The following is a 24,526-nucleotide window of genomic DNA, read 5'->3' on the forward strand; positions in this document are numbered from 1 at the left end:
TTTTTTGTCTTAAAAAATTACATCAGAGGCAGAAATAATATGTCACAGATGAGAACACAGGCTACCTCTTCTAATTTATCCATTACAAACACCACACCATTTCTTTGAAATAGGAGCTTACAGCAACATTCTGGAGGCTTTTTTTTTAATGCTCACTTAATAATATGTTTTTATTGATTTTTTTTTGAGAGGGAAAGAGAGAAAAATGTGAGAGAGAAACATTGATTGGTTTTATCCCATCCCTACATGGAATTGACCCTGCAGCATAGGTATGTGCCCTGACTGGGAGTCAAACCCACAACTTTTTTGATGCATAGGGCAATGCTCTTGGCCAGGGCTGGCAGTTACTTGAAGTCAGTCATTTTCTTTCTCAGTCTCAATGTGTCTTCTTTTGTAAGTTATAAGACTTCTGTTCAGTTTATTATTCAGGTTGATCTTTCTGTATTTCAGTTGTAATTCCAGTTTGGTACTGGGAGATGAATGTGGTAACATCCACCTATTCTGCCACCATTTTGGATTTCTGAAGTATGTTTTTTTAAAAGATCAGACACTTCTCATTTAAGAGAAAGTGGAAATTATTTAAAATAAGGCCAAAGAGTAAAGAATGAGCTATATATCCAATTAAAATTATATTAAAACTTAAATATAAAATATAAACAGAAGTGAAATTTTCCCTCCCCCAAAGTAAGAAAATTACACAACACAAAACAAATCTACTTGTACAATGATAATTTCTTGTTTTCATACATGTAAAAAAAATAAAATTTCATTTCTAAAATTTTAGAGTTATATAGTTATAAATATATAATTCTACTTTTATAGGTAGGTCAACTAGGAGAAATAAGTTAGCACAATCATTTGAATTGGTTGTCTGTATATTATTTTTTTTCGGGGGTTTTTATTTTTGTTTTTTATTTTTTAGCTTTTATGCACATGTAAAGCATGCCATAAAATGTTCTTTTTGCCATGGACAATGCAACCATTTTTTTAGCTCGGCCTTGGGAAATCACACAAGGTTCACTGGCATTATTGGGAAAATTAGATTCCACATTTCCTTTGTCTTGTGTTTCTTCCCTCTCATATTCTTTGACATCTTCTTGGCTGCTATAAATGATACTACCAGAAGTTGATGGCTGAGAATAGTCCTCACTTTCTTGGGTTTGGGAAGCTTGTGTGATCTCTTCATGATTTTTCTCAACACATGATTCTTGGGAATCTGTACTTCTTTTACAATCAAGAACATCAAAGCCCTCTTCTATTGGTGTTGAGTTTTCTAGTTTGGTTTTCTCAGGCATTCTTCCTTTTTCTTTCCCTTTGTCTTCAGGAAGCCAACTCTCATGAAGGGCCCAACATCTGTTGCAATGTGATCACAGGGCAGGATTCATTTCATTGCATGAAGTACACTTCCAAATAGTCAGCTAAGGAAATTTCAGGATCATCTTCAAATGAGTCTGTATCACTCTTCCTTGACTGTTACACAGTAACTTGATATACCTCATCATCTTCATCTGAGAGTTCTTGTCCTTTTTCAGTGAGGTTATAATCTTTAGAATTGAAAGACTCAACTTCAAATTCTACACTGAATCAATCTTAAACTGAATATTGATCCAACCAATCACCTAACTGTTCACTTAGACCAGCCTCAAGATCCGGATTAAGTCCAAGATGATTCCAAGTTGAAGTCCAAGTTGATTCACTACTACTGCTTCTTTCACAGCATATCTCCCTTACTACACACAGACCCCATGCCTTCATTAAAAAAAAAAAAAAAAAAAAAGGAAATACTATCAGATCTGTGGTGCATTTGTTGATGTTCACCAGATAATTCATCTGAGTTTTGTTCTGTCTATTTAATTATTCTCCTTCTAGATGAGGTAGATAGTCTAGAAACAAAATCTGAAGATGAAGGTTTCTCTTCCTGAAGCTGTTGTACAGTCTTTTGATCACTCCCATCTTCAAGGTGACATCTGTTTTCATGCACAGATATGCCTGAATCTGATGGTTTTGGCTGATTGACTATTACCAAGTTTCTGAAGATCATTGTGGATATTTTCCTGTGTTCTTTCACAGAGTAACTTGCCACTCCACAAAAATCCCCTAGAAGATCATTTGAACAATATACAATATGCTGTTGCTTCTCATCATATAATCATTTCTTCATAATATACTGACCAATATAAAATATAACCTCTTTCATAGTATAAGGGTCTTTTTGTGCACCAACAGATTTTAACAACTTCAAAAGCAATGGCTTTGGTCTAACGAGGGTCACCTTTTTTAATTTTTATTATTCAAATTATTACAGATGTTACTATTTTCCCCCCATAGTTTCCCTCTACCAAGTTCCCACCCCACCTCAGGCCCTTGCTGCCCTATTGTCTGTGTCCATAGGTAATGCATACAAGCATATAAGATCTTTGTCTAATCTCTTCCTACATCCCCACACACACTGATCCCTCTGAGAATCATCAGTCAGTCTGTCCCATTTCCAAGCCCCTGATTCTATTCCATTCACCAGTTTATTCTGTTCATCAGATTTTTTATTCATTTGATTTTTAGATTTATTTGTTGATAGATATGTACTTGTTGTCACTTTGTTGTTCATATTTTTTTTATCTTCTTCTTCTTCCTCTTCTTAAAGAATATCCTTCAGCATTTCATATAATACTGGTTTGGTGGTAATGAATTCCTTTAGATTTTTCTTGTCTATAAAGATCTTTATCTGATCTTCAATCTACACTAATAAAAGAGCAACATGCAAATTGAACATACCTCTGCTGAGCCCATAAGCCACCCCACCAGCAAATCAGGAGTGAGTATGCAAATTAACCCAACCAAGATTGCGGCCGCCACGGAGCAAATAGGAGGTTTTGATTTTCCTGGCAATGTAGGAAGCCAAGCTTCCTGCCTGCTCTGGCTGGTCCTGGCCTCCACTCAAGGCTACAAAGTTTTAATTATAGAAGATAAATAAATCCCTGATACCAGGGCCTCCTCTTGGCTCACTGGGGGGAGGGAAGGAGGGTTCTGGCCTGCAAACCACCACAGGCCCCTCACCCAGGCTGCCTCATGCCCCAAGAAAACTCCCACCCTGGCCCAGGGACACTCCTCAGGGCACACCAGCCAGCTCCCACCAGTGCACCAGGCCTCTATTCTATCTAATAAAAAAGTAATATGCAAATTTAATGTCACTCCAACACAGATGATGGCTGCCCCCATGTGAACACAAGATGGGCACCACAAGATGGCCAGCAGGGGAGGGGAATTGGGAGAGACCAGGCCTACAAAGGAGGTCAGTTAGGGGTGATCAAGCCTGCAGGGAAGAGCAGTTAGGCATCAATCAGGCTGGCATGGGAGTGGTTAGGGGATGATCAGGCTAGCAGGCAGAAGGAGTTAGGGCCAATCAGGAAGGAAGGCAGGCAAGCAGTTAGGAGCCAGCAGTCCTGGATTGTGAGAGGGATGTCTGACTGCCCATTTAGGCCCAATTCCAGTAGGGGTCCCAAATTGGCCCCAATTTACCCATATCCCTCAAGGAGTCCCAAATTGGAGAGGGTGCAGGCTGGGCTTAGGGACATCGCCCTTCTCTTTCCCCACCCCCAACCCCCCCAGGGCACAAATTTTGAGCACAAGGCATCTAGTTCTAAATGATAGCTATGCTGGGTGGAGTAATATTGGTGGTAGGTTCTTGCTATTCATCACTTTGTATATTTCTTACCACTCCCTTCTGGCCTGTAGAGTTTCTATTGACAGTCATATGGGTACTCCTTTGTGGGTAACTAACTGTTTTTCTCTTGCTGCTTTTAAGATTCTCTCTTTGTCTTTTGCCCTTGGCATTTTAATTATAATGTGTCTTGGTGTGGTCCTCTTTGGATTCCTCTTGTTTGGGGTTCTCTGTGCTTCTTGGATTTGTAAGTCTATTTATTTCACCAGGTGGGGAAGTTTTCTGTCATTATTTCTTCAAATATCTCACTCTCTCTCTTCTTTCTGTAACCCCATAATTCAGACTTTGGTCCACTTGAAGTTCTCCCAGAGAATCCTTACACTATCTTCATATTTTGGATTCATTTTGCTTTTTGCTTTTCTGGTTGATTGTTTTTTGCTTCTTAGTATTTCAAATCTTTGACTTGATTCTTGGGATCCTCTAGTAAGCTGTTAAATCTCTGTATATTATTCTTTATTTCAGTCAGTGTATGTTTAATTTCTGATTGGTCCTTTTTCATATCCTTGAGGGTCTCACTAAATTTCTCAGAGGTTTCTAGAAGATTCTTGAGTAACATTATAACTGTGGTTTTGAACTCTATATCCAGTATTTGCTATCATCCATTTCTTTCATTTGTGACTTGTTTCTTTGTCTCTGCATTTTGGCTGCTTCCCTGTGTTTGTTTCTATGTACTGGGTAGCTGATAAGTCCCCTTGAGTTGATTGAGTGGTCTGTGTTGTAGGTGTCCTATAGGACCCAATGGCTCAGCCTCCCTAGTCATCTGAGGTGGACACTCTTGGTGCACCCCTTTGTGGGCTGTTTGCACAGTCTTATTTTAGTTAACCCTTGATTGCTGTTGATATCACTGAAAGGAATTGACCTCCAGGCAATAGATTGTTTTGACCAGCTGTGTCTACACTAAAATATCTATTGCACAGGAGACACCTTTATGGGCAGGGTTTGTTTCAGTGGGGCTTTGGTGCTCACTGAGTCTGCCCCTTGAGTGTGTCTCTCATGGATGTGAAGCGTTGTAATCTGGTATGGTCTTACTCTGACCAGAGGGTACACTGGCTCTTGGATCTCCAAGGAGGTGAAATATCAGCCATTGTCTGGGGCCACCCAGCAGAAGCTACAGAGACATCTGCAGATTCCTCCTTTTTGTATGGGGTTTGGAAGTGCCCAGTTGAGGCCTGAATGTGAAGCAAGGCAGGTCACTGCATCTGGGCCTTGGGCCTTCTTTTGGGAGCTCTGGGGCTCTCTGACACATCTGCAGTTTGACAGGTTTTAGACAGAAAAGGTCAGGCCATTAATATGCAAAAGTCAATGTGCACAGCTTAGGTGGGGTTGTAAATTGGGTGGGGTGGGATCTCCGGGAATCACCAGGGCAGAGCAAACAGAAATAGCTGCCATCAGCCCTGCACTGGAGAGATCCCTCAGTCTCTCCCACATCCCTATACAAAAACAATGATAGCTGCAAGCACCTCTGAGAGAAAGTCACCCTCACATTCCTGTCCCCATGCCATACAGTCCAGTTTCTCCCTGTATGTGTCTATATCCCCCAGAGTCTAGCCTAAAACTGGAATGTAGAGCAAGCAGGTGCTTATATCTCCCTATGGATTAAAAGAACAGCACATCCAGTTCCAAAACCTTCCATGCCTACACACCTCTTACCAGTCTCAATATGCTTTTTTCACCTTTCTAGTTGTGGAACTTCCATTCAGCCAGCTTTCCCATGATTCTGGGTGCTAGTTTTTCTGCCTTTTAGTTGTAATTTTTATGTGGTTATGATAGGCAGCAAATATAGGTTTTACCTATGCCTCCATCTTGGTTCTCTAATCCAGGTATCTTGTTCAGAAGCTGGAATTTGTGAGGTGCTCATAGCACTATCAGTAGACACAGACATACTGGTATTGCACATCTACTGTGTCCAGAGGAGGCTCCTAATGTAGGAAGTGGACCTACATTAGGCCAGAGGACTTAGGACTGCCCTTCAGGCTTGGCTTCTTGCTGTATTCTCCTTCTAGAACTACAAGCCCACACATGCCCCAGGAGGAGTGAAGCTAGATAATGGGCACTGAAATTGTGACCCCTACCACCTAAGGACACTGCACTTTCCTTTGCTTTTTGAGATTCCTTATCCGGATTTTCCCTTTCCTCTCCCTTTATCCTTCCCCTGCTATCTCCTCTACTACCATTGACTTGAAGGAAAATAGGAAGAGGAATTCTAATAGCTCCCTTTGGTAAAAAGCTTGCCTCAGCTAGAGAGGAACCAGCAATTGTTCTCAACTTTATCTAGGAACCTTGATGGATTCACAAAAATTTAGCTATTAGAACATGCAATCCTGGTTATTCTGACCTATTCCAATTAATACACCTACTAATTTCTGAGAGGAAGGCAACAGAATTACTAAATAATGTCCTCTGTGAAACTATAGTGAAGCACCCATCTTATATAAAAACTGCTGTTTGAAATTTTAACCCTGATATTTGGCTTCTGTAAATTCTTGCTTGCTAAGACTACTCCCACTTCAGAGAGGCCATTAAACCTTCCCCAGACAAGGTTATCAGTGCTGGCACCAGGCCAGGCCACTGGTTGAGGTCTCAAGGCTCCAGCACATATGGGCTCTTTAAAAACTTGCAAAAGGGGCTGGAAACACCCTATATTTGGGAGACAAAGAAGGTAAAAACATATAAATAGGGAAAATTCCTGCATGTTGGGCCCAGAATTTTAGAGACATTTTCCTCTGGACCTGCGTGTAATAAATGTAACTCCATCTCTCTAAGTATTGCTTTATTCTTCTTTGATTTTCTTTAACAGTAGAGGAGTCTGTTTTGGATGGGGACGGGGGGAGGAGAGGGAAGGCCTGGTTGTAGATTGTAGAAAGATTGTAGAAAACTGAAATGTGATTTACAAAGAGAAAATAGAAACAAACATAGGGATGCTCCAGGACTGTGAGAGGATATTTTCCCCTTCTTACTAATACTTTAGGAGAAATTGAAATTATTATAAGAGGAGAAGTTACTAAGACCCTCATAGATACTTGGGCTACTTTGTTATTAACCCTACCCAACTAAGTTTCTCTTTCTCTCTCCCTTGGAGTAAAGCTTCTATGTAAATTGTAGGGGTATCTAAACAACCAATGGCTGTTTTAAGTTCAGAACCTGTCCCCTTTCAACTAGGGCATGTTACAGGACAACATATATTTTATTGGTCAAATTGGCCCCAATTCACCTGATAAGAAGAGATTTTTTTTTTTTAAATAAGTGATACCCACACATTTTTTTGTTTGTTTGTTTTCAGAAGGGTAATAAAACAGGAATTTGGGGGGATGAAAAAGACAAGTTTAGGAACTTTTAGAAATTTTAGCAATTTTAGAAATTAAGGGAACCATATAGAAACACAGGGCTGGAGAGCAGAAGATATATTTCCTTAGAATATGGGAGCTGATAAGCTGCAACAGGTACATTTCCATAGAATGAGGGAGCTGCAAAACAGTAAAAGGTCTATATTTACAAAATAAAAGGAAGGAGGGAAGGAAAACCTCACATGTACCATGTGAGGTTAGACCTTTGAGCTCAGAAGTTGTGACTGATAGATTAGATTACTGCAGGGATTGAGCGAAATGGGCCAGGCATGTCCAGGAGCCCTACCATGGTCTTACCCCAGCTGACCAACCTCCCACATCCCTCCCCAGCTCTAATCATGCACTGGTGGGGTCCCTCGGCCTATCCTGTGCTCTCTTGCAATCTGGGATCCCTCAGGGGATGTTGGAGAGCTGGTTTCAGCCTGATCCTGCAAGCCAGGCTGAGAGATTTCACTGGTGCATGAATTGGTGCACCTGGCCTCTCGTTGTGTATAAGAATGTTTCTATTGATGTTTTCTGTTAATGTTTAGATCAATCTGTTTAAATAAAGGGCACATTTAACTTTGCTGAGGGTCCAGCTGCTTGTGGACAGACTGAACACATGGTAGAGTTTGAATTTTGAGAGACTTTTTTATGTAATGCAACATTGGTTACTGATATTTTTTGCTAGCTTAGTTTGCTCTTTGCTGTTTTTATGACCAGAGGGAGCCCTCTGTCTCTGCTCTGTGTGGACTTTGTGCTACTATAACCAAAGGTGATTTTGCTGTGCTCAGTTAAGATTATAAAACTAATTTGAAAGTGTAAAATGTGTGAAGTTGCATATATGTTAATCCAAGAAAGTTTAAACAAAGGCCAGACCATTAGCTAAAATTGTAACCTGCCTATAATTAACAAACTATTATATCCCCCACCTGGGGCAAGATGGGAAGGAAAAAAGGAAAAATTTCCTGGAAATGTTGGAGATGAAAGCCTTATTGGAGATAACATTGGCAAATATGTTCTCCCATGCAATGAGCTTTCTTATTGTTATGTTGATGATTTCTTTAGCTGTTCAAAAGCTTTTTATTTTTATGTAGTCCCATTTGTTTATTTTCTCTTTAGTTCCCATTCCGTTAGGAAATATATAGATGAAGCATTTGCTTTGGCATCTGTCTGAGATTTTGCTGCCTGTGGATTCCTCTAGTATTTTTATAGTTTCCCATCTTATGTTTAAGTCCTTTATCCATTTTGAGTTTATTTTTGTGTATGGTGTAAGTTGGTCATCTAGTTTCTTTTTTTTTTTTTATGTATCTGTCCAATTTTCCCAACAACATTTATTATTGAAGACTCCATTGTATGTTCATGCCTCCTTTGCCAAATAGTAATTGAGAATAGTGATTTAGGTCAAATCTGGATTCTCCATTGTATTCCATTGGTCTGTATGTCTGTTCTTATGCCAGTGCCAGGCAGTTTTGAGAATAGTGGCTTTGTAATATAGCTTGATACTTGGTATTGAGATCCCATCTACTTTGTTCTACTTTCTCAGGATTACGGCAGCTATTTGGTGTCTTTTTTTATTCCAGATGTATTTTTGGAGAGTTCTTTCTAGGTCTGTAAAATATGTCATTGGTATTTTAATGGGATTGCATTGAATCTATAGATTGCTTTGAATAGTATGAATATTTTAATGATGTTGATTCCACCAATCCATGAACACAGTATGTTCTTCCATCTGTTTCTGTGTGTGAGGGGCGGGTCTATCTGTTACTATGGCACTGCCCATGAGCCTGTGGTGATGCGGGATAGGATCCTTGACTCACAGAAATCTGCAGCCAGGATGTCTGGGTTCTTATTGTCTGTGGGTCTGCAGCTGTGATCACAGGTCTCTGTCCCCAGTGGCTGCAGTGTCCTGGTTTGCATCTGAGACCAGACTGGGTGGTGCTTAGGCCAGGGTCCTAGTCTCAAGCTCCTCTGTTTCTCAAGATGGTTTGATCTCTGTGCCTGCACTGGCTGCCCAGAAGTGTCTGCATTGTGTGCAGGACTCCACTGACTAAGACTGCCCAGTTTGCCAGCCTCTTGGTAGACTTAGAGAATCTAACTGTCCCTAGCTCATACACACACACACCACACATGTCCACACACTCCTCTATCACTCCCTCACTCTCTCTCTCTCCCTATCTTCCTGCCAATAGCTATCTCCCTTCTCCTAAATACCTTTCATTTCTCCTTGTTGTTTGATTGCTATGGCTAGCACTTTCAGAACTGTCAAACAGTAGTGGTGAAAGTGGTTATTTCTGTATCATTCCTTTTCTTAGGGGAAATGGTTTTGGTTTTTGCCCAGTGAGTATGATATTGGCTGTTGTCATATAAGGCTTTTATTATGTTGAGGTATGATCCCTCTATTCCCATTTTTCTGTGGGTTTTTATCAAGAAAGGGTGTTGGGTTTTGTGAAATGCTTTTTCTGCATCAATTGATATGACTATGTGATATTTATCTCTCAAGTTGTTTATGTGCTGTATCACGTTTATTGACTTGGGGATATTGTACCATCCTTGCATCGTGGGATAAATCCTACTTGGTCATGGTGTATGATCTTTCTAATGTAATGCTGGATCTGATTTGCTAGAATTTTGTTGAGGATTTTGGCATCTATGTTCATGGGGGATATTGGCCTGTATTCTCTTTCACTGTGTTATCTTTATATGGTTTTTGTATTAGGGTGGTGCTGGCTTCATAGAACTATTGGGTCGGCAACTAAGTAATCGCGGGTTTCACACATATATGGCTTCAGTTGAATTTTTAGGTTTGCAGACGTAGTACAAATGTAAAACACATTTTGTTATTTGGTAGTTGGCTATTCAGCTGTTAATCAGTAAAAAAAAATTTTTGATCTGTTTTGTAGTTTTCGTTTGGCATTCGTTGAAAAATGGAAAATCAAAAGGAACATTTTCGTCATATTTTGCTTTTTTATTTCCGCAAAGGGAAAAACGCATCGCAAGCTCATAAAAAGTTATGTGCTGTTTATGGTGACGAAGCCTTAAAAGAACGGCAGTGTCAAAATTGGTTTGCCAAATTTCGTTCTGGTGATTTTTCACTCAAAGATGAAAAACGCTCTGGTCGTCCAGTTGAAGTTGATGACGCCCTAATCAAAGCAATAATCAATTCGGACTGTCACAGTACAACACGTGAGATTGCAGAGAAGCTTCATGTATCACATACATGCATTGAAAATCACTTAAAACAACTTGGCTATGTTCAAAAACTCGATACATGGGTTCCTCACGAACTGAAAGAATCACAGTTAATGCAACGCATTAGCAGCTGCGATTTGCTAAAGAAACGTAATGAAAATGATCCTTTTTTAAAACGACTGATAACTGGCGATGAAAAATGGGTTGTTTACAACAATATCAAGCAGAAAAGATCGTGGAGCAGGCCAGTTGAACCAACTCAAACAACATCAAAAGCTGATATTCATCAAAAGAAGGTTTTGTTATCAGTTTGGTGGGATTACAAAGGAATTGTCTACTTTGAACTCTTACCACCCAACCGAACGATCAATTCTGATGTCTACATTGAACAACTAACGAAATTAAACAATGCAGTTGAAGAAAAGCGGCCCGAATTGACAAATCGAAAAGGTGTTGTATTCCATCATGACAATGCAAGGCCACACACATCTTTGGTCACTCGGCAAAAATTAATGGAGCTTGGTTTGGATGTTTTGCCACATCCACCATATAGTCCTGACCTTGCACCATCTGATTACTTTTTGTTTCGATCTTTACAAAACTCCTTGAATGGTAAAAATTTCAATAATGATGATGATGTCAAATCGTACCTGATTCAGTTTTTTGCTAATAAAAACCAGAAGTTTTTTGAACATGGGATTATGATGCTGCCTGAAAGATGGCAAAAGGTCATTGATCAAAATGGGCAATACATTACAGAATAAAGTTATTTAGTTCCATGAAAAAATTGTCTTTGATTTTCTTTTAAAAATCCGCAATTACTTCGTTGCCTACCCAATAACTTGAATGCACATGTGTGCTCATGTAACACTGCAGTCCCTACATTGAATGGTGGCCCAGGCCAGCTGGACCCTCCCCCAACTCGGATGGGGAGGCACAGGCCATGTTAGGCAAGACACAGCTGCATCATCGCTAGGCCCCTCAAAGCCAGTGCAAGAGGGGCCCGAGTGCCCAAACAGAGGTGACTACAGGTCCAAGAGAGGAAAGCAGGCAATACTAAGACAGGATTAAAAGCATAGAATTTTTAATTAGCTTGTAAAAAGAGTAAAAATGTGAGGGAGGAGGGGAAAAGAAGGGAAAAGGGGGAGAACTTTATAAAGGAGTCAGTAGAGAACAGAGTTAAAAAAGGAAAGAGAATATATGAGTGAACTGTAGGAGTTTTAATGAGAATTAAGTATAGTCATGTACTGGGGACAGATTTTAAAAGTAGGAGTCAGAAAAGAAAAAAGACAAGTGATAGTAAGTAATTAGGCAGGTAGATAGATAGATATTAAAACAGTGGAAGTAAGTAGAGAAGAATGTATGGGAAAGGTAGGATGAGAGAGAAAGAGGGAGGGAAGAAAAGTTTTAAAGGTGAGCCAGTAAATCTTAAAAGGAGAGTGGGAAGAAGGAAGAAATGGGGTGGGGAGCAAAGCAGGTTTGAGGAAGTGAAGGAAAAAATTAAGGTGGGGAGGAAGGAAAAGGGGAGGTATGTCAGTGATAAAGACAAAGGAAAGAAGGAATGTGGGGAGGGAGAGAGGGTAGGAGAAATATGGGAAGAAGGATGATGAAACAGAATTAGGAAATAAGGAGGGGGAAAAAAGTTTATAAATGATGAGTCAGTAGAAAAAAAGTGTTACATAAAGCAGGGAGAAAAATTGTGTGACAGGTAGAAGCCAATAAAAAAGTCAAATACAATTATTTGGGAGGGGGATAAGATTTTTTTAAAAAGTTAATAGGGGTGACCAGGCCAGCAGAGAAGGGAAGTTAGGGGGGATCGGGCTAGCATGCAGAGTGGTTAGAGCAGGCAGGCAGGTGAGCCAGAGGTTAGGAGCCGGAGGTCCTGGATTGTGAGGATGGCCAACTAGCAGTTGGACATCACCTGAAGGCTCCCAGAATAGAGAGGGACCCATGCTCCCCATGCACAAATTTCATGCACCAGGCCTCTAGTTGTTTAATAGCATGGTATTCAGCTTCCAAGTGTTTGAAATTTTTTTTTGTTTTTATTGTAGTTTATTTCTAATATTATGCGATTGTGGTCTGAGAAGATGCTTGGTATGATTTCAATCTTTTTTAATTTGGAGAGACTTTGCCTATGACCAAATTGAAGACTATCTTTGAAAAAGTTGTCTATCTTTGAAAAAGTCGCATGTGCACTTGAGAAGAATGTATGTTTTATGGCGCTGGTGTGAAATTTTCTGAAGAGGTCCATTAATTCTACCTGATCCAGTGAGGCATTTAGGATTGTTTTTTTTTTTCTTTGCTGTTTGTTTTTTTTTACTAGAGTATTTATCCAATGATGTTTGTGGGGTATTAAAGTCCTCTACTATGATTGTATTCTTGTCAACCTCTCCCTTGACATCTTCTAGGAGTTTTTTTTTTTTTTTATGTATTTGTGTGTTCCTACATTGATTGCATATATGTTTATCAGTGTTATATCCTCTTGTTGCATTGATCCCTTTAGTATTATAAAGTGGTCTGCCTTATCTCTTGTTATGGCCTTCACTTTGAGGTCTATTTTGTCATATATAAGTATTGCTACCTCAGCTTTTTTTTTTTTTTTTTTCATTTCCATTTGCCTGAAAGATATTTTTCCATCTCTTCACTTTCAGTCTTTGTGAGTCCCTTGTTCTGAGGTGGGTCAATTGTAGACAACATATATAAGGATCATATTTTCTATCCAACCACTTGATGCCTTTTCATTGGAGCATTTAGTCTGCTTACCTTTAAAGTTATCATTGCTAGGTACTTGTTTGTAGCCATTTTTATTTTTTGCCTGTATTCCTTCTTTCCTTTTTATTTCTTCTTTTTATAGCATCCCTTTAACATTTCTTTTATTGCTGTCTTGGTAGCAATAAACTCCATTAGCCTTTTTTTAATTATTTATTTATTTATTTATTTATTTATTTATTTTGTGTGTGTGTGTGTGTGTGTGTGTGTGTGTGTGTGTAAAGTTCCTTATTTCCCCTTCAATTTTGATTGATAGCCTTACTGGATAGAATATTCTTTAATTCAGTCCCTTGCTTTGCATCACTTTATGAATTTCCTTTTTTTTTCTGGCCTGATGTGTTTCTGTTGATGAATCATTTGATAATCTAATGGGAGCTCCCTTGAACATAACTTTCTGTCTCTCTCTTGCAGCCTTTAAGATTCTCTCTTTTTCCTGAACATTTGCCATGTAATTATGATGTGTCTTGGTGTAGGTCTTTTCAGGTTCATCTTGTTTAGGACTCTCTGGTGACATTTTTCCCCCCACATCAGAGAAGTTTTCTGATATTATATCTTCACATTGGTTTTCTGACACTTGTTCTTCTTCTTGTTATTCTGGTACCCCTATTATTCGTATGTTGTTTCATTTCATGTTATTCCAACATGTTGTTCTCTTAGCCTCTTTTTCTGTCTTTTAAATTTTTTTTCTCCAGTTGCAGTTCAGTTTGGGTGTGTTTTGATTCTCTTTCTTCTAATTCACTAATTCAGTCCCCTGCTTCTCCTAGTCTACTGTTGAAACTTTCTATGATGTTTTTTATTGCAGCCACATCATTCTTTATTTCTTCTTGATTCTTAGATAAATTGTTAATTTTTTTCATCCATTGAGTTTATGAACTTTATGACCCTTATTCTGAAATTTTTTATGACATATTGCATGCCTCCATTTCCTGTAACTGCTTTTCTGGGTGATTCCTCCTTTTCTTTCCTTTGGGGATTTCATTGTCTACCCATTTTGCTCTCACCAAAGGATCTAAGTGTTGAGTCATGTGGAGGCTGCTCCTCAGGCAGCAGTCGCTCCTCTGTTAGTGGCAGCTCCTCTCAAAGGTTCTGATTGCAGCAGTGGTGGCTCTTCTGCCTGGTAGGGGAAAGCTGATCATTCAGCTTCTGCTCTTCCAATGGTGACAGGCTGCTCATGCAACTGCTGCTCCCTGGATGGGGGCAGGCTGCTTGCATGACTGCTGCTCCTCAGATGGGAGCAGGCTTCCCATGGGTCTGTTGCTCTTGGATAGTGGTGGTGACTCATGCAGCTGCTACTCCTTAAATGGTGGCAGGGTGCTTTCAGGCTGCCTCTCCTAAAATGTGGGCAGGCTGTTCAGGTGGCTGCTGCTCCTCGGGCAGGTGCAGGCTGTGCAGGCCTTCACTCCTCAGATATGGGTGAGCCAATTGCGGGCTGCTGCTCTTCAGATGGGGGTGGGCTGCTCACGTGACTGCTGCTCACATGGTCATAGTGCCCTGTGCATTCTCCAGGCATCCTCTTCCCTTCCCGGATGTGAATTTTCTCACCAGCTATGTCTATTTCACCAATTGGGGTGGATATTATTCAACTTAGTTGCTTGTTCTATCTGCTCCAGTACAAGGCTCACGATATGTCCATCTATTCTGCCACCATTTTATCTCCATTTTCATTTTTTAAACTGTTCTTATTCTTTCTTTTCATAAGTGTCACCTAAACCCTAGGCAGGAATAAACCTTTTCTGCCCTTACTGGGATCCAGAAACACCATAAGATACTCCTACATTTAGTGCCTCTCTATATCCCTGGTATAATAAAACTCTCAGCCATACTGGCTCCCCAAGTCCCTGGCTATTAGAAGTCTAATTTAAGGTATAATTTAATTAAATCTTACCACTACCATCTCTCTCTCAAGAAAATCGTACCACTACCAGAAACTCATAGCCTTAGGACTAGCAGCCTTAATTACAGCTGTTACAAAATTAGGACCACTACCAACAACCAAACCAGGACCACTTCTCAAGAATATGATCCTTATTTTCAAGAAGGTCCTCAATCAAATAGGGCAAAATTTGTGCCATAATTAAGCACCTCTGGTTATAAGTAGCTTAGCTAAAGGTAAAGGCCTCAAAATATATAATACCACCTCTATTAACAAACTTCCCTTCTCAGACCTTGGTTTATATTGTTTTATTATTACTCATCTTTAACCATTGCTTGTTATGTTTTATATCTTCACATTTAGAAGATCTAAAGCTACAAATGGTCCGCCACTTAGAACCACAGACAAAGGCCACTACATCCGACATCTGTGGACCCTTAGTTAACCCACTTCCAATGGGGCCCTGATTTCCACCCCCCAAACTATGACCCTTTTCCATCATGAAGCAGCCATACAGACTGGCACCCATTGTCCTCAATGGCAGTTGGGGTTTCCTGATCAGAGTGAGGACTGAAATAGGAATTTTGGAGGGTTAAAAAAAAAACAGGTTTAGGAAATTATAGAAATTAAGGGGACCATAGAAGAAACACAGGGCTGCAGAGCAGAAGAAAGTATATTTCCATAGAATAGGGGAGTTGAAAAGCTGCAACAAGTATGTTTCCATAGAATGAGGGAGCTGCAAAACAGTAAAAGACATGTATTTACAAAATAAAAGGAACCTTTGAACTCAGGGACCTTTGAACTCAGTAGTTACCATAGTAACCAGTCCAAGGATATAGTGACCAATTAGAGGGGAAATTAAGATACAAAAATCTTTAGCCTTTATAAACCACAGGGAAAAGGAACTCAGTGGGACTCTTCCCCCTCTCCACATGGGAGTCTGTGCTATGAGAATCTATCCCTTTCCTACATGGGAGCCTGTACTTGTTCTTCAATAAATTTCCACCTTTGCTATACCACCTTCCATCTGTAGATTCATTCTTCAATTCCCATGTTATGTTAAAAAACCTGGGAACCAGTCTGCCCAGGGGATACCACTTGTTCCAGTCCAAAAATTCTGTTTCAGTAATATGTATTTAAAACCAAATTAACCAGATACTGAACCAAAAAGAGAAAATGTTTATTTTTAAAAGGGAACCTCCCAAGAGGAAACTAGTCTTGAGACTGACTGAACGTTTGCTAAATATATTTTCTTCATTATTAACTTCCATGAGGGCCTGAGAGATGGCTTAACAGAGTACCTGCCCTACTCAGAATGGCCTAAATATTCCAGGAACTTGCAGAGATGCCTCTAACTCTCTGGTTGCTACATATGTTTCTCTGTAGATAGGAAACCAGGCCACAGTGCTTTGAGAGCCCCCCCTTTGGAGATATATGCTCTCCAACTAGGAGAAATTTCACTCCAGGTCCCTCAAGAAAAAGGCTAATCTTCTTTTGCAACACAACCTGGCCTTACTAGAAAGTGGACAATGAAGAGGTTTGGCCAGTTAGTGGCACCATTAAGTTTAATGCTACCCTGCAGCAGACCTGCTTTTCCATTCCCAGGGAAGTGAATGGAGAATGAGGCCTTCTATACATGCAAACTGTTGTGACTCTCAGAAATGACTCTCAAATATATGCTACCTATAAATTAGGTATCTCTGTAATTGCTATAGAATCTTAGAGAAAAAATACTCAAATAGAAAGAAATATTTCAAAATGGGTAAGTGAATTTGTTACTTCTTTGCTAACATTTGCCAATTATTGAGGAATTAAAAAGAACAAAAAAGCACTGTCGTTATTTTACAATGCAGTCTTACAGGGTCAGAGGTGTATGATTCCAGAATATCAAAGCTCAGTAAGTCCTTTTACGTTCCCTAAAACCTCCCCTGATCAAATCAAAATGCCTGTCGATAGTTGGCTTTTGGAAACCAATGTCTCAGGACTTTGAAATCTAAATATCAAGAACTCTTATCTGGGTTGTTGGGGGTTTTTTGTGGTTTGTGTGTGTGTGTGTGTTTGTTTTTTTCCAAATCTCTAGAAGGCAGTCACCTAAGCAAATTACTTTAACTTATTTCAGCTATTTCTTTCTATTCAATAAATTACCGAAGTAAAATTTAAAGTTATTGAAAATCTAAATATTTTTAAATAACTTGAAATACTGAAACATTAATGTCTTAAGTTCACTTGCTTTTTTATTGCTTAAAATCTGTAAAGTGGATTTGAGCTGTTAATGTAATGTCCTGTGCTTTGTTAAAGGTGTGTTTCTTGAAAATGAGAGTGTGTTTCAAATGTCTTCATAAACATCAAGGAATCTAAGGAATGCTGGTCATTTATTTATTTATTTTTGGTTATTATTGGAAATTGAGGCTTCTAGAAAGAGTTAAAAGTTCAACTTAAGTTGTAAGAAATTATGGTTGTGATAATAGAAGGCTGAGGTATAGAGAAGCATTTTTGAGGAAAAAGAAAGAAAGCAACTTGTTCTAAGGACAATTATTTCTGAATGGGTAAGAATGTTTGTGATAAATTGTAGAAATATTTATAAAATGTTCAGGAAGGTTATAAAAGTGTGAACATTTTAAATTTATTTTTAAAAATCTTGCATTTTTCTGTAAAAATTAGTAATTTGAATTGTGTTATGGTCTTTATGTGTATGGTCATTATGTGATATGTATTTGTCAATATATTATATGTGGTGAATTTTCAGCCTCTGGATGGTATTACTAAGATATAATATTTTATTAGCCTAGTAATGAAAAAAACTACATACTTATAAAAATCAAGTAGAACTCTGTGGTCTGGACAAAATATTTAATATTAAAACTGGTTTAAGTTTGATTAATGTGTTTTAGAATTATTACCTTAAAATATGTGTTTTTACATAGATTTACAAAGAGTTTATTATATAATCTTTTGGTTAAATATACTTGACAACCTTTTACAAAGTTTAAATTTTAAAGAGACTTTTAAACTGAGAGATGACTTTGAGTCATTCCAATGGGCCTTGGAATGCCTCAAGGGTTTATTCCCTTTCTTTAAAAAAGAAATGTTTTTAAACTAAATTAGGCCTATTTAATATAGTTGAAATTAAATGGGAAGCTTTGTCAAATAAATAACTATATTCTATCTGTTTACATCTATTTTGTTAAAATGGATGTTATAGAAATTTCAGTCTGCTCCATAAAGGAATTTGCAAAGATTCAGAGCCAAGTGAAAACAGGAAATTCTCAAGGGTAGCAGGTGTCCAGTCAGTGACACAGGTAAGCCAAGAGTGAAGGTTTCCTGTGAGGGGTGTCTGGCAGTGATATCTGGATATTTGTGTTTCATACATTGGGAGATTATGGATTATTTACATACACACTTTCAACAGGCCTGTGCAATGTTTTAAAATATTACATATTGTTTGTTCTTTATATTCTGAACTTAAGTATTGAATCTAGATAGATATAAAATTATATTACTCTATGTCACTTTACAATAATTACTATTTACCAAGAAATTGTTATATTGCAATGTTTTATCTTATAGAAAAACAAAATATTTTATCATTGCATTATAATCAAATATATAACCATGCCAATTTAGATTTTTTTTCATTCTTAGATAGTCATTGTTTTACTCTGATACATTTCCAGATATGTTATATCTTTAGGAAAATCCATGAAAAGTAGCCTGACTTTAAATTGCAAGCTTCTAAGTAGCTCATATCTTTGAACTGGATGAAAATTTATAGAACTCTAAAAAATAACTAAATTCATTTTTTAAAATACTGGCAAATAATCAGGATAAACAAAATGGTTATGGGATTAGATGAAGTGAGAATAATTATTATCCTTATTACTCTGTTTAAAATATCACTGATTTTTTAATCTTTTGCTTCCCAGATATAAGAAAACTAAAAACGCGAACATTCTGCATTGTAGGAACTAAAACGTGCATAACATTCATTTCATAATACTCCAGGAAACAAAGTTTCAAAGACCGTAACTTACAACCGGAGATTTTTGTCCACTTGGAAAGACATTAATTAAAGATTCTCTCCAACAGTGTTAAAGAAGCCTTATCTTATCAGGTACCTAACCACAAATTGACATCTGCCACTGTCTCTGACACTGGTCCTCATTGCAAGACTGAGAAGCTGCCAGCCATGAAGAAGGCAGACAGCTATCCCAAGTCTTCAACAAGGCCTATATGCTCACAAATCGATGCTGCTCAAACCTTGTTTTTATCTCATGTTATTGTTATAGATTTGCCGAAACCGGTTTGGCTCAATGGATAGAGCATCGGCTTGGGGACTGAGGGGTCCCGGGTTCAATTCCGGTCAAGGGCATGTACCTTGGTTGAGGGCATATCCCCAGTAGGGGGTGTGCAAGAGGCAGCTGATCAATGACTCTCTCTATCGATGTTTCTAACTATCTCTCTCCCTTCCTCTCTGTACAAAATCAATAAAATATTTTTTTTAAAAATTGTTATAGATTTAATGCATGTAAAATAATTTATATATTGTTACTAGAGGCCTGGTTACTAGGGACCCAGGCTTGCCTCCTTCTGGCTGGCCATAGGCACCCAGAACCTGATCTGGCTTTGCCTGAGCTGGCTTCAACTGCAGGGGACTATGGACAAATTGGCTTCATCTGGGCAGCAGCCGCAGGTGCCCAGGACCACCAGGGTGCGCGGCTTGTCCCTCTCCTGGTCTGCAGCCTGACTGGTCCCCATTCCTCTCTGGCAAGCTCACTTGTGCCTGGCTAGGCCCCTTTCCTCTCTCCCCAGAGTTGAGTATCTGAGCAGTTCAGGCTCAAGGGCTTAAAAGTGCATGGGCGTAAAGGCATGACGAACATTTGCATATTAGATCTTTATTATATAGGATTATCCTGACATTGTTTCCTAATGGAAATGATATCTGTCTCCCCAGACCTCCTCCATTATTAGATTTGGAAAAAGTTAACTTAGGTACCTGCTAAACTTTTGCACCAAGTAGTCAATAATATTCTCATTATCAGCTGTGATAATGAAGTTAATATTTTCTTGACCATACACTGGTCTTCTACCATCAGTATAAGCTTTGGTACATTTTTTTCTGGCTATATCTATTATAAAGGACCCATCTTGGGAAACCCATCCAAGAATACCTCCCTAATAATTGCCCTGGTAGAATTATATCTATATTAATAATAGGGTAATATGCAAATTGGTCAGTCACCATCACAGTAATGACCAATCAGCAGGCTGCGTGTGCAGCAGGCGTGGGTGGGCATGGACTTGCAGCATTGGGAACAGGGGCAGGGCTGTGGCAGAGAGGCCTCTCCACACACTTGCATCAGGGGTCCACAGGCATGTGGAGAGGCCCCTCTGCCGCAACCCCGATGGGATTCCGCAGGCCTCCCCTAGCTCCAGCCTACCTATTTGGGATAATCCATCTAGAAGCCCCAGATGGATGGGCAGGGCCTAACTCTATGGGGTGATGGATTGGGGGCTCCCACACTGTGACATGGCACAGGACAGGCTGGAGGAACCTCCCTACCTCTAGTGCATGAATTTCATGTATCAGACCACTAGGATGGATAGCATTTTCATGAATACTTTATTTATTTTTTAGGTTATTTTTGTTGTTTAATTTAAATTCTTTATTATTTAAAGTATTAGATTTATCTCCTTTCTCACCCATTGACATCTTCCCAGCCAAACTTATGCCCAGGCTGAGTCCATTAGTTATGCTTAATTGCATGCATACAAGTCCTTTGGTTAACCTCTTACCCCCTCAACCCTCTCCTGCCTTAACTCTGATGTTTGATAATCTGTTCAATGCTTCTGTGTTTTTGGATCTCTTTTTGTTCATCATTTTATGTTGTTCATTATATTCAACAAATGAGTAAGATCTTGTGGTATTTATCTTTCTCTGAGTGGCTTATTTCACTTAACATAATGCTCTACAGGCCCATCTATGTTGTTGGGAATGGTAAGAGCTCTTTAGTTTTTACCGCAGCATAGTATTCCATTGTGTAGATGTACCATAGTTTTCTAATCCAAGACTCAACTTCTTATGGGCACTTCAGCTATTTCTAAATCTTAGCTATGGTAAATTGTGCTACTATAAACATAGGGGTGCATATGTCCTTTCTAATTGATGTTTCTGACTTCTTGGAATATATTCCTAGAAGTGGGATTACTAAATCAAATGGGAGTTCTATTTTTAATTTTTTGATGAAATTCCATACTGTTTTCCACAGTTCTGTACCAGTCTGCATTCCCACCAGCAGTGCAAGAGAGTTTCTCTTTCTCAGCATCCTCACAAAATCTTGTCATTTGTTGATTTGTTGATGATAGCCATTCTGACAAGTGTGATATGGTACTTCATTGTGGTTTTAATTTACATCTCTCAAATAATTAGTGACTTTGAGCGTGTTTTCAGATATCTTTTGAACCTTCTGTATGTCCACTTTTGAAAAGTCTCTATTTAATTCTTTTGCCCATTTTTTTACTGGATTGTTTATTTTCTTTTTGTTAAGTTATAGGAGTTCCCTATACATTTTGGGAATTAATCCCTTATTGGATATAACATTGGCAAATATGTTCTCCCAGGCAGAGGGCTCTCTTGTTGTTTTGTTGATGGTATCTTTTGTTGTGCAGAAACTTGTGGTTTTTTTTTATGTAGTGCCTTTTGTTTATTTTCTACTTACTTTCCATTGTCCAAGGAGCCATATCAGTAAAGATATTCCTACTGGATATGTCTGATATTTTGCAGCCTATGGATTCTTGTAAGATTATTATGGTTTTCCACCTTATGTTTAAGACCTTTATCCTTTATGAGTTTATTTTTGTGTATGGTAGGGGTGTCGAACTCAATCAGAGAAGAGGCCAAAATCTAAAATCCAGCCTAAATCGCGGGCCGAATGGTTTACTGAACAGTCATAAACTGTCATTGTGATGGAAACGCAGCGGAGTGCAGTGATGACAGCACGGTGCGGGCCACATTGCAAGGCCTGGCGGGACGGATTTGGCCCGCGGGCCTTGTGTTTGACACATGTGGTGTATGGTGTAAGTTGATGGTCTAGTTTCATTCTTTTCATGTATCTGTCCAACTTTCCCAAAACCATTTATTGAAGAGACTATCTTGACTCCATTGTATGCTCTTGCCTCCTTTGTCACATATTAATTGTGATGGCTTGGGTCGATTTTTGGGTTCTCTGTTCTGTTCCATTGGTTTATATGACTGTTCATGTGCCAGTACCAGGCAGTTTTGAGAACAGTAGCTTTCTAACATATTTTGATATCTGATATTATGATTCCTCCAACTTGTCCTTCTTTATCAAGATTGCTACAGTTATTCAAGGTATCTTTTTATCCTATATGAATGGCTGGAAGTTTGTAAAATATGGTCTGTAAAATAGGTCTGTAAAATATGTTATGCATATTTTAATGGGGATTGCATTGAATTTATAGAGTGCTTTGGGAATTAAAGACATTTTTATGATATTGATTCTACCAATCCATGAACATGGTATATTCTTCCATTTGTTAATGTCTTCCCTCTACCTCTTTTTTCAGTGTCCTATACTTTTCCAAGTACAGGTATTTTACCTCTTTAGTTAAGTTTATTCCTAGATATCTTAATGTGTTTTGTTATTGTAATGGTAAATAGGATTGTTTTTTAAGATTCTCTTTCTGTGAGTTCATTATCTTATCTAATAAAAGATTAATATGAATATTGACCATACCTCTGCTACACCCACAAGCCACGCCCACCAGCTTATCAGAGTGACTATGCAAATTAACCCCAACCAAGATGGCTGCAGCCACAGAGAGCAAGATGGAGGCTTGGGTTTCCCAGGCAATGGAAGAAGCCAAGCTTTCCACCTGCCTTTGCTGGCCTAGGAGTCCACTCAAGGCTACAAAGTTTCAATTATAGAATGCAAACAAATCCAAACAGAAATGGCGACAGCCACAGAGCAAGCAGAAGGCTTGGCTCTGCTCCAGGCTACAAAGTTTCAATTGTAGAAGGTAAATAAATTCCAGATACCAGGGCCTCCTCTTGTGTAGCCAGGGGATGTGGCTGGCCTGCAAACCACCACAGGCCCCTCGCCCCAAGGGAACTCCCTTCAGGGCAAACCAGCTGGCTCCCACCCATGAACCAGGCATCTATCCTATCTAATAAAAAAATAATATGCAAATTGAACATCACTCCAATACACAAGATGGCTGCCCCTATGTGTCAAAGATCCTGCCTGCCCCCATGTGGACACAAGATGGCCACCACAAGATGGCCAGCAGGGGAGGGCAGTTGGGAGGCACCAGGCCTGCAGGGAGGGCAGTTAGGGGTGACCAGGCCTGCCGAGGAGGGAAGTTGGAGGCAAACAGGCTGGCACGGGAGCAGTTAGACATCAATCAGGCTGGCATGGAAGTGGTTAGGCTGGCAGGCAGAAGCAGTTAGGGGCAATCATAAAGGCAGGCAGGCGAGCAGTTGGGAGCCAGCTGTCCTGGATGGTGAGAGGGATGTCCAACTGCCCATTTAGGCCTGATCCCAGTGGCGATGGTCCCATATTGGAGAGGGTGCAGGCTGGGCTGAGGGACACCACCCCCACCCCCACCCCGTGCACAAATTTTGTGCACCAGGCATCTAGTCAGTATACAAAAAAGCTATAGATTTTCAGGTATTAATTTTGTACCCTGCTACATTGCCAAATTCATTTATTAAAGTTAGTCATTTTTTATGGAGTCTTTAGACTTTTTATGTACAATACCATGTCATCTGCAAATAAGGACAGTTTTACTTCTTCTTTTTCAATTTTGGCGTCTTTTATTTCTCCTTCTTATCTGATTATTATGGCTAGACTTCCAGTACTTTGTTGAACAGGAATAATGAGAGTGGGCATCCCTGTCTTGTTCTTGTTCTTAGGGGAAATGGTTTTAGATTTTTCCATTGAGTATGATGTTGGCTGCATGTTTATTATATAACAAACTTTTACTATATTGAAATATGATACCTCTATTCTCACTTTACTGAGAATTTTTATCAAGAAATTGTGTTGGATTTTGTCAAATGCTTTTTCTTCAATTGATATGATTATGATATTTTTGTCTCTCAACTTGTTTATGTGATGTATCACGTTTATTGTACCATTCTTGTATCCCCAGGATAAATCCCACTTAGTCATAGTGTATGATCTTTCTAAAATAATGCTGGATTCAAAGTCCTAGAATTTTGTTGAGGAATTTAGCATCTATGTTCATCAGCAATATTGGCCTATAATTCTCTTTCTTTGTAATGTCATTATCTGGTTTTGTTATTAGGGTAATGCTGGCTTCATAGAAAAAGCTTGGAAGTGTTCCTTCCTCTTGAATTACTTTTAATAGTCTAAGAATGATAGGTTTTAGTTCTTTCTTGAATGTTTGGTAAAACTCCTGTGTAGCTGTCTGGACCAGTGCTTTTGTTTCTGGAAAGTTTTTTTTAAATCACTGCTTTAATTTCATCCATAGTTATTGGCCTATTCAGATTGTTTTATTCTTCCTGATTGAGTTTTGGAAGGTCCTATTTTTCTAGGAATGTGTCCATTTCATCAAGGTTGTCTAATTTGTTGGAGTAGAGTTGTTTATAGTATTATTCTACAGTCTTTT

General features: G+C 39.0%; 1 pseudogene; it reads right to left on the bottom strand.

Annotated features, from left to right (window-relative positions):
• Positions 1–831: 831 nt before the first annotated feature.
• Positions 832–22,995, bottom strand: LOC118730458 (annotated as a pseudogene).
• Between the last annotated feature and the right edge of the window lie 1,531 nt (positions 22,996–24,526).

This window comes from Pipistrellus kuhlii, unplaced genomic scaffold, assembly GCF_014108245.1.
Source record: "Pipistrellus kuhlii isolate mPipKuh1 unplaced genomic scaffold, mPipKuh1.p scaffold_m20_p_3, whole genome shotgun sequence".
Lineage (NCBI taxonomy): Eukaryota > Metazoa > Chordata > Mammalia > Chiroptera > Vespertilionidae > Pipistrellus > Pipistrellus kuhlii.